The sequence below is a fragment of the Myxocyprinus asiaticus genome, chromosome 29 (assembly GCF_019703515.2).
Source record: "Myxocyprinus asiaticus isolate MX2 ecotype Aquarium Trade chromosome 29, UBuf_Myxa_2, whole genome shotgun sequence".
In the NCBI taxonomy this organism is placed as follows: domain Eukaryota; kingdom Metazoa; phylum Chordata; class Actinopteri; order Cypriniformes; family Catostomidae; genus Myxocyprinus; species Myxocyprinus asiaticus.
The window spans coordinates 27,948,181-27,958,707 of record NC_059372.1 but is presented as its reverse complement, the minus strand read 5'-3'; the positions used below and the strand labels follow the sequence as shown (position 1 = coordinate 27,958,707).

General features: G+C 37.4%; 1 protein-coding gene across 1 annotated transcript in view; it reads left to right on the top strand.

Moving 5' to 3' along the window:
• Positions 1 to 9,649: 9,649 nt before the first annotated feature.
• LOC127420058 (vasopressin V2 receptor-like) overlaps positions 9,650 to 10,527 on the top strand; it is a 33,114-nt gene continuing 32,236 nt past the window's right edge. Inside the window, exon 1 of the mRNA XM_051662003.1 lies at positions 9,650 to 9,775. The gene's annotated coding sequence lies outside the window, so the exon portion shown is untranslated. The remainder of the gene's footprint in view (positions 9,776 to 10,527) is intronic.

The following is a 10,527-nucleotide window of genomic DNA, read 5'->3' as shown; positions in this document are numbered from 1 at the left end:
TTAAGCATAAATCCGTCTTTCATTAAAGGAAATAGAACATGTGTGAGTAGTGGGTGTGAATATGTGTGTAAAGTGGGTGAGCAGGTTTGAGAGGAAGGGAGGGAGAGAAGCTAGAGGACAGAAAGGACATCAATCCGTGTGCTGAAGACTGGAATATTTCCTGTGGATTTTGTCACCACAGGAAATGTGATTGAGTGAGCTTGCAAGAGTGATGGTGGGTATGTGTTGTCAATGACTCATATATAATATGTTTGCATATGTTTTTGGGTATTTGACGTATAACGTGTAAATTTTCCTTTTTTTCTTTTTTGTCAACGAAGATTTTAGGTTAAAATTTATATCAATGTATAAAGGAAACAGTATATCTTAAGTCCTGTAGCTGGTCACCATTTCTTATAATTTTTTCATTTTTCATCACCTTTTTTACTTCCCTAGTTAATTTTGAATGGTCCTGCACTGTGACAAATGAAATTTTCTGCAAATAGTGGAAATATGCCACATAATCTCTCAATTAATATGAGGTCATAAAAGCTGCATGCATAATAATTATCAAGAAATGTATTTCATTTAAAAAAAGTTTTAGATGGATTATAGTATGTCACAGTGCAGAACAAGTATTTTATGTCAACAACCCTTATGCTTTTCTACATACAGAACAGAATGGACAGAATGTTTTACACTTTCTTCACAGATCACAATTAATGTCTCATGAATTTGTTTCTTATATTGGGTTGCATCTGTTAACCTGAGCTTTGAAGTCCTTCTTAAAGCATCAGTTTAAAGCTTTTGATGATCTGCAACAGTGTGGGCAATATACATAGTTTGTTTTACATTCGATGTGCAATAAAAGCTTGAATCACTGTAGCCCGCAGCTGGATTTGAGATTGACATTTAACTTGGCACCCAACTTTATTGGAATCCCTTTCAAAGCTTTCTCTCTCTCTCACTCATACCTTCCTCAAAGGATTCAAATCTAAACCAGATGCGCTTGTTGCTGTCTAGATCCAGATGTAGTCATATCTTCCCTGTCAGTAGTTACATGTGTGACCTCATCTAAATTAATTTACATCAAGCAATGTATGCAGCCTCTGTGAGGGAAAATATTTAATGTTCTGACAAGGTGTGGACTGGGGAAGGGGGGTGTCACTGGCCTTTTCAGCATATTGCTGTCCCCTTCGGCATATCGCGGTGCCATTTTGTGGCCTGTTCTGCATAACACAGCAGCTCATTTCAGCTTGTCGCGGCCCATTCGGCCTGTTTAGCGGCCGGCCCGGTTCTTCCGATGGCCCCCTGATCGGCCCCAAAGTGCGTCGGACCACCGGGAAAATGCCCAGTATGCCAGATTACCAATCCAGCCCTGGTTCTAACACAACTGAACCTTTCACCCTAATTTATACTCTGTATAAATTAGAGGTCTATCGTTCATAACCAATCTTGTCCTCATGATTAGATAGCTGTTCATGTCTGGGCCCTTCTTAAGACAGCTGTTCATGTCTGTTTGAGGGCCCCTGTGTAAGGATCAATCATTGATCCTAATGAGAGCAAATTTTTTATGAGTATTCCTTTGGTCAGTTTCAGAAATTAATGATTATGAAATGGCCCTCTGTCATGTTATGATCAAAAGCACACAAACCTAAACACACTTGTATACACACAATATCTATACTGCTAAATCATGGGTGGTATAAATTCATTTTCGAGTTTGGGATCTGTATTGACTGCAGAGGAGTATTTTATTGCTAAGAGGTTTCTCTTTTATAGCTAGGCCTCATGGAGTTCAGTTAAGTATTAATGTTGTCTCTGGAGTTTCTAATAAAATTCCTTATGAGAAATAAATGTGACAATTGGTGACATATAGTAAGAGTATAGAGCTATACAATTAAAATGTATAGCATAGATATGGAAAAATGTAATGAGAAATGTTTGAGTTCTCATTGAATGATTTAACTTTTGATTGCGGACTTTGGTATCTTGGCAAATCTGAGCACAGTTTGAGACATTGTTGTGATCTCTTGTTGATAAAAAAAAAAAAAAAAGTAAAAACATGAGACTAAAGCAAAAGTCTCCATGTACTCTCCATTTAATATCATTGCTGTCTTGGAAAAGCAACTGAGGTATTAAAGGGGTCTCTTATGTTTTTGTATTCTTCTCAATGTGAAAGCTTTCACTTAGTAGAAAAGCTTAAGTAAATTGTTAATGCTGCATCCTCTGGCCATTCCAATAGTCCAAATGACTTATTTCTTTCAAAAATATTGCTCAGTGGAGAAAAATAAATGTGAGACTGTGGTGATAAAAAAAAAAAAATGGATGTCAAAATATAACCGCTGAAAGGCATTGTTTTATGGAAAACATTGAGGGACAAAGAGCAAGAGGGAGAGAAAGAAAAAACAGAAGATTTAGAAGGTATGAAAAACAAGAAGAGATTTTCTAGTGTTCCACACCTTTCTTTCACCTCAGCTCATCTATGTGTTGCTGACCAACTGAGTCTTTGTTGCTTGCATTTTAGCTCCGTAGGTTCTCCTAATAAGACCCTGAAGATGTGAAACACATCTGGCCCATTCGATCTCCTTGGGTCCTTGGTGAGCCTCTGGGCTTCCATACGAACAGTCCCTTAACCACAACACCCAAAAGAACACTTTATCTCCCAACCAATTTTAACAGCAGTCCCCCTTGTAAAATTCATCATGTATATTAATAGCACAACTTTGGACAACGGGGTGGGAATCTGAAACTTCTAGAAAGAGCCAAAGGCTGTCTACTGCAAAGTGTCTACAAGGACAAAAGGCAGTTTTGGATAAATTCTAAAATAAAAGGAGGTTTTGAGGTTTGTCCCCAGACCATTGCAAATACAGACAGGGCCCCCTCCTGAAAGAGTCTTAACACTGCCAGCACAATATTCAGCTTGGGAGTATCAGCTCATTCATACATACTCACTCCATGTGTGCACCAAATGGTCCATAATAGTGAATACCCTGCTCAAAGTGTCATAATATGTGCTGTCTTATTCTTTGCAGAGAGCAGCAGTATTTGAGCCAATTCGTCAGAAGGAACTGTTATATCTCAGTCTCACCTCTGACCACACTCTCTTGAAATTCTGATTACATGGTGAGACTGCAGAGAGAAGGTGGATGGAATACCGGTTTGCAGGCCAATATGAAACAAAAATGGAAACCAAGATCATATCTGCAAAATAGGGTATGAGTACTTTCAGACAATCAAAAATGTGACCACTGAATAATCTGTAAAACACCAAACCCTACAAGGCGTAACCCGACAAAGCAAAAATTTAAACTTCTACTTCAGTTTTTGTCCTAACCAGCTGTTACCGCAACAATCAAGGACCGACAGGCCATTTTGTTGGTGGCTATATCTGTTGCGCCCGACTGGGTAGCTCTGTCCACAGTGAAATCTCATTAGTCCAAAATCCCACTCCACTAAGCTCTATATTAATGCTACGTTCCATTCAAAGTCGGGATATTCCAACTTGATATCTCTAATCTCAGATTGTCAGGTTTTAGTACAGAAGAACCCAAATGCAGACAGTTTCAAAACTCAAAGACTATATTAAAGGCAAAATAATAGGGCAGAAAAAAAAAAAACATGAGAGGGCAATAAAAAAACTAAAAAAAAAAAAAGAAACTGGCATAGACAAAAATACAAGATAAACAGAAAAAACAGGAACAAACCAGAGCGATGGGAAAACACAATCCAACAAAAGGAAACCACAAGGAATGATCCATCAAAGGACAAGAAACACAAGAGGAATATAAAGTGTGAGAAATCAGGAGGCAAACAAGGAGGGCAGGTGTGGTAAATGAACAGATTATGGGGGGGGGCAGGGAACGACAAGGACAAAAACAAGCATGGCAGAGAACATGGATAGACATTACAAAAGAAAAGAAGACATACCATAATATAATATATCATATACCATATTACATAATATAACAGGAGTGTCAGGATCCTCCCACTAAAGAGTAAGACAAGACTAGACAGAGATGGCAGGATCCTGAAACTACCCCCTCTCTAAGAGACGCCACCTGGCATCCCAACCTGTCAAAAACTGTCAAAAAAAAAAAAAAAAATCAAGTTTCAAAAATGCATGTCAAGACACCTGTGTTCTGTTTCATTCTTTGCGCTGCATCTAGCTTGTTTTTAGTGTACCTGTTGATGTCACAAAAATGTGACGTTCTGAAAGAGTTCTGTCTGCAAAGAAGACTTCATGTGACTGTTACATTGTTACACATGATTCCAAATTGTTCTGCACCAAGCAAAGTTTTGGTGCGTCATAAACGGTTAGCCAATGTTTTTTTCCCCTTCTGCTATAGTGTGCTGAGGGTCCGCCTTGCCTTGTAAAAACTGTTTATGTTTATGTTACAAAACTGTAAATGCTGCCTATGATGCTTATATAAATACAGCCTATTGCAACAATACTTGCTTCGAGAAGAAATTATAAAGAGAGTGAGCTATTTCAGGTTCGGGTTGGGTTCGGGGTTAAAATCTGGCAGTACCGTATGGGTCGGGTAGAGCTGGGTCACATGGTCACTGGTACGGGTTTCAATATATGGCCCATGCAGACCTCTATTCTGGAGGAGCGGGATCAGGTGGCTCAGGGTCGGGCATAAGTCTAGGAATATAGGGAACATGGGCAAGGTAGTGTGGTTCCAGAGAGGGGATAAGGTCCAGCAGAACCAGAGCAGGTAGAGGGTCATGCGGCTCCAGAGCAGGGATGAGGTCAGCGGTGGTGACAAGGGAAGGGAATGAGGCGGCAACAGCCACAGAGGAAAGGGAAGAGTTGTTGGCTGCTGCTGGAGAAGGGACAGAGTCGACGATGAAAGGGGAAAGGATAGGGTTATTAGCTGCCCCAGGAAAAAAAATGGGTAGTTTGCACTTTGGCGGAAGCTGAATTAAGAACAGTGTCGATGGAGACCACTGGGGAGAGGGAAAGGTCGACGACGGCAACTGGGTTGAGGACAGTGTCAGTGGCAGCTGCTGGGGAGAGGACAGGGTCTGGGTCACAGATACTATATGTAAATATACTTGTATATATATATTTCCCATATCATTGAACAGAAGACACCAATCCATAAAGTTGACAGCAATCCATTTTGCAATCCTGCAATCCTGTCCAGGACATGTTCTTTTATTCCATTTGCACAATTTTTTACTATATTGTCAGTCTATGTAGTACATACGCATCAGATGGATGCACTTGGAGCTTCATAAACGCCTGTTTTTTGGATGCTGTCAAGTTAAAAGTAGTATTTTAAAAAGCCGACACACTTGCGTGACATCATGCTTGTAGATTTCCACATACATTATTAGAAACCATAATATACTGTATGTTAGTTTCATTTGATTCAAATGAATACATCTTAACTGCTGGTTCAGGATTTCTTCCTCGCGTTACTTCAGTGTTTAATGTTGGTGGTCAAAACAGCCTTCTGTGCTTTAGCGCCACTAGTTGCGTTGGTTTTGGTAACTGCAGCAGCTCTTGACAATCAAAGCTCATATTTTATTTGTCAGGGCATTTCATTGCTGGGCGAAGATTTTTTTTTTTTATTTCTATGTATTTTTTTTTTTTAATTACACTCACCGTCTAAAAAACCTGGCCTTATCTCAGAGTTTTCCAGTCATAATTACAACTTAGGGGGCCGTTTATGTGTAACTTCCAAGTACGAACCTCATATTAACGATAATTCAAAAAACACGTAAAGGCAGCATCACCATCAAAATGTTCTAATTTTCTGTGATTGTCTGTGATTGTCATGCAGCATTTTCACTTTCAGCGAGGACAAAAATATTTCTTTTCAAAGTAAACTTCACTTGTGCTTGTGCCCGATAAGACATAAAGGGAGAAAAGTTTGGTCTGAAGAATAGATGAGAATCTCTCTCTTACTGTATACACACACACACACACACACACACACACTCTGCAATCAGCAAGGAGTTTTTCCTCTCTTTCTTGAACAGTCGGGTGAGTCAATGGAACAGGCTTTGCAGCAGTGAAGAGTAAGTCCAGCTGATAGAGTATGCACACACAATCATGTTGCATCAGCAGTGTGAATAAACAGATAATTTCACATTGACTAAAGAAAAAAGGCTGTGTGCACCGGGTCAATGACATCTGTATCTCTGTGGCAGCAAAACAATTGCACGGAGGGCCACCACTAACGTAAAAACTACAAATCAGCTTTGTTGACCTATTACGTTAACCATGAATAATTTTTAAACACTGAAATCAGTCTCACTCTTACTTCTTCCCTATCACAAGGCAACCATCTATAGAATCTATCTATCCTTTGTTCCTTCATCAGGGGAAAAAATGAGTTGGCAGAACTGAGGGAAACCATGAAGTGTATGTTGGGGGAAGGGATTTATTAAATTTGATTATTTTTTGGCTGACACAAGCACAGAGACTGCGGAGGATGGAGTTTTAAGCCTGTTTAAATTACAGAGAAACTAGACATGGTCATTTGCTCAAACTTACATTTAATTCCTTTCAGAGGAGCAGGTGTTCCAAACATGTTCGCAGGCTGCGCACGGTCATGTTTATGTATTCAGTGTAAGGGTGTAATCTCTTCCATGTTTTAATCATTCCCTTAATGTGATTAATTTCATTGTATAATGAGCCTGTCAGGTCTAATTTCATCCTCCTTCGGTGAAAATAAAAACATGGGATTTCTTGTTCTGTGTGCACAGAGTTTTGTGTTTCATAGTCATATTTCACTACTGCAATGCTGGAATAAAGCTTCCTTCCCACATTCCACCCCGAGTTATGCAATTCCAAGAAATAAGATGCACCAAAGACATGGGATTATGATGAGACTAATGTCTATAAAACAGCTTGAGTGTTTTGCTTGTGTTACTTCAGAAATAGATTCCAAACTGGTTATTGACAGTCTCTAAAAGCACTTAACTACATGAGCAAGTCCTCTAGTTACGTATGTGTTGCAAATTGAAATGTAATGCCTTTTGAACTTTCAAGTCAGTCGCAAATGCAATATTACCAGATTTGTATTATATTTTTATCTAACATGGTGAGGACAAGGTATTTATTTATTTTTCTATAAACTGAGTTGGGGACTCATTGGTAAGAAATATATCTCCTTGCATAATCATATTATCTTTCAATGGATATATTAATTCATAAAAGTGTAATTAATTCACACACTAACCAATAGAAATATTACCTGAAATTGGAAACCATAAAGAAGCTGAAATTATCTACACTGTAATATATTAAGGAGCTATTTCTACCTGAATTAACCCTTAATATTTTTCTTGGTGTTTTAGCTTACTGTATTCAGTTTGATTCAGTGAGTTAAATCATATTTTCTGACTTAAATAAAATCAGTTATTTTAGATGTTACGTGAAGAACAATAATGTTTAGTAGGGTGACCAGACGTCTCCATTTTCCAGTTTTTGGTGGTCTGTCCCCAACTGGAGATCTCCCCGGAAATGTCCCTGTTTTTCCTGAGCGTTCTAAACAGCCTGCATTGTGAATTATATTACATGGCAAGAAAACCAGAGCAGCAAAACCTACCATGTGCTGTTTATTTTGACCAGCAGAGGGGGCTGCTCGCTATAGCAGCTTCAATTAATTCGTCTTCCATTACTGACTATTTGGTCAGGCCAGTTTTGCCAGTAAGAACTGGACCATGATGAAGAGAATGTCATCATTGTTATAAACTTCTAGTTAAGGCACATACTAGCTATTTATGTTATAAAGTTATATTGTTATGTATTTTATAACAGGTTCTGAATTTGGCACGGGATTGTATTGAAAGTTTGGCCTTCATAATGAGGGAATTCCTGCACAGACCATCCAAACTATAACATGCTGGTGAAAAGTAGTCAAATTGATCCTGAAAAAAATCAACAATTTTATCTTTGTATTGGACTGTAAACCCAATCAGTGTGATAATCTCTCAGTGTGATCAGTGTAATATTCACTCACTAAAGGAAGCACCTTCTCACATATTTGCTCATTTGTTGTTTTAACATATACCCTCAGCACGTTATCTGTCTATTACTGATTGATATTTTCTTTCCCCCTTTGTAATTGAGATTGTAACTTCTTTTGAAATGTATATTAATGTACTTTGTCCTGCATATGGTGTGTAAAGTGTCCTTGAGCTTGTGGAAAAGCGCTATATAAATATAATTTATTATTATTATTATTATTATTATTATTATTACCCGAAATAAATGTCAAATAAGAATATGACATTAATAACATGGAAAAACAAATAAAAATGTATAATAAAATATCTGCAAAGAAATGTACAGTAATTCAGTACATTAAAGCATAGATTGCACCACATCTTGCAGGGAAACAAGTAACTAAAACGGAGTACCATAATGCATAAGACTTGATCAAAATGAAAGGTAGTAATTAAGAAAAACAAATCCACATGAGATACACAAACAGTTAGGTATAATAGCATTATAATTATTATTATTATTATCATTATTATACAATATTGACTATCTTTGTGTGGTATGATAAAATATGTTTTAGATGCTTCACGTTAACATTCTTCACTGTATTCCATGAAATTATTAAGATGCTCAAAGGGCATGACCCCTGTGCTGTAGAGTCAGCTGCAATAGTTCCTCATTGTTTATACGTGTTTGTTTAGTTCACTTGTATGCCACATGTCATCTGTACAGCACTGAAAAGAATGAACTCAGTAAAGATGAAACAGAAGAGCACTAAAAATGATCAACTTTACCTCCGTGTTTGAATTTGATTGAGACAAAGGCTACAGTATTCAATAGAGCATGATACACCACACCGTAAAAATTATTTCCATGATTTGTTAACTTTATATTTTTTGCCAGATCAACTTAGATTCACTAATTTGTTCAGATAACATTAGAATTTGTGTTTTTATTGAGTAAACTAATGGCACAATTGCAATGCACTGGTATCATGTAAAAAATTAATTGTTATTCACTATACCTTTTTATTCAAATTATTTATTTCTTTATTTATTTTATTATCAACTTTTATTTTAAATGAACTCAAAATTTTAAGGCAACCAGTTTACTTACTTTTTTAAGTTGAACCAAAATAATTTCTTACAGTGAATAGTTCAGCACATTGCCACATTCACCGTGGTCAAAATACATAAAATCCGGTTTGTCCCCCTTTTTCATAAGTAACATGAAATTTCAATGACCTATTGACCACTGAACTTGAAATGTCCCCGTTTTTCATTTCAGAAATCTGGTCACCATATGTTTAGGTTAACATTTAGTTCAGTGTATATGGCCATTAAATCTTTACTTTGTTGACGACATCTGGAACAAGGTTTTGGAGTTGGGATGAAGGCTAATGGAGACTACAGGGGAGGAGTTTCTGGGGAAGGAGGGGGTATAGTAGGAGGAACACAAATAGCCCGAGCAAATCATGTTTAGTGAGCCGGTCAGATCACAGCACTGAGATGTAGCAGACAGAGAGGATGAGAATGGCTTATTAACGCACATTAGTCTTTTATTATTGTTGTTTCTAAGCTGTAAGGAAAATTAACTCTATTGGTAAAAGGAGATGAAATTTTGAATGGGACACTAATGAACTGTCAGAATGGTTTGGCAACACTCCAATATATTTGACATCATTCTCAAACAAAGTTACAAAAAACAGATTCAGTGTCAAGATAGAAGGCGTGGACGTGGCATGGACAGAGCAATATTTGTGTTAGTTCTCCAAGGAAACTGTGGATTATATCGCAAAGTAAAACAGTGAAAATACGGACCTGACTGACGGTAAGTGCTGCTAATCAATCAGCGTTCAAATACGCAGAGGTTTCTGTTGGCGCGGGATTCGATCGCACGATATAAAACTGTCACGCAAATCACGTGCACGCATCAGATATTTTATTTTCCAGTAAATTAAAATATTATAGGATAAGTCTTATGTCATATAATGTTCAACAAAAAAAAAAAAAAAAAAAAAAAAACAATTGTCTACTGTGAGGTTCGCTAGAATTACAGAGGACATAGGCTATACAAATGAGAAATAGTCGAACTTTTTCATCATTTGTATGTTTGTGAGTTATCTAGTTTGGGCTCAAATGTCTTTTTTAAGTGAATCACACATACCCTACTCAACTCATCGACCCTGATGTAGGTTAACCCCAATACCTTATCTCAGTTAGTAAAATAAATAATAATAATAATAATAAATAACTGTTCAGTGTAAACCACGGAAAAGTTCAATTAATTTCGGTTTTCTCTTAAGGCAAAAAGTTAAAGTTTATGTGGTGCACTAAGTAGGCTAGTTGTACGTCGGATTAAAGGTTAAATCACAGTTCAGCACAATGTTAAAATAATTAACTTGTTGAAAACAAAGTGATCTATAGAGTATTCATGAAATTACTGCGTTTCATCGCATTTTGAGGTAAACACATGCACAATAGATGATTTTAATGACTGAGGTCAGCCGGAAAGGTCGCTGTACATCCAGTCATCCACTATTTCTTGTACACACATAAGCGCCTCGTGTGTGTCAGAGCGGC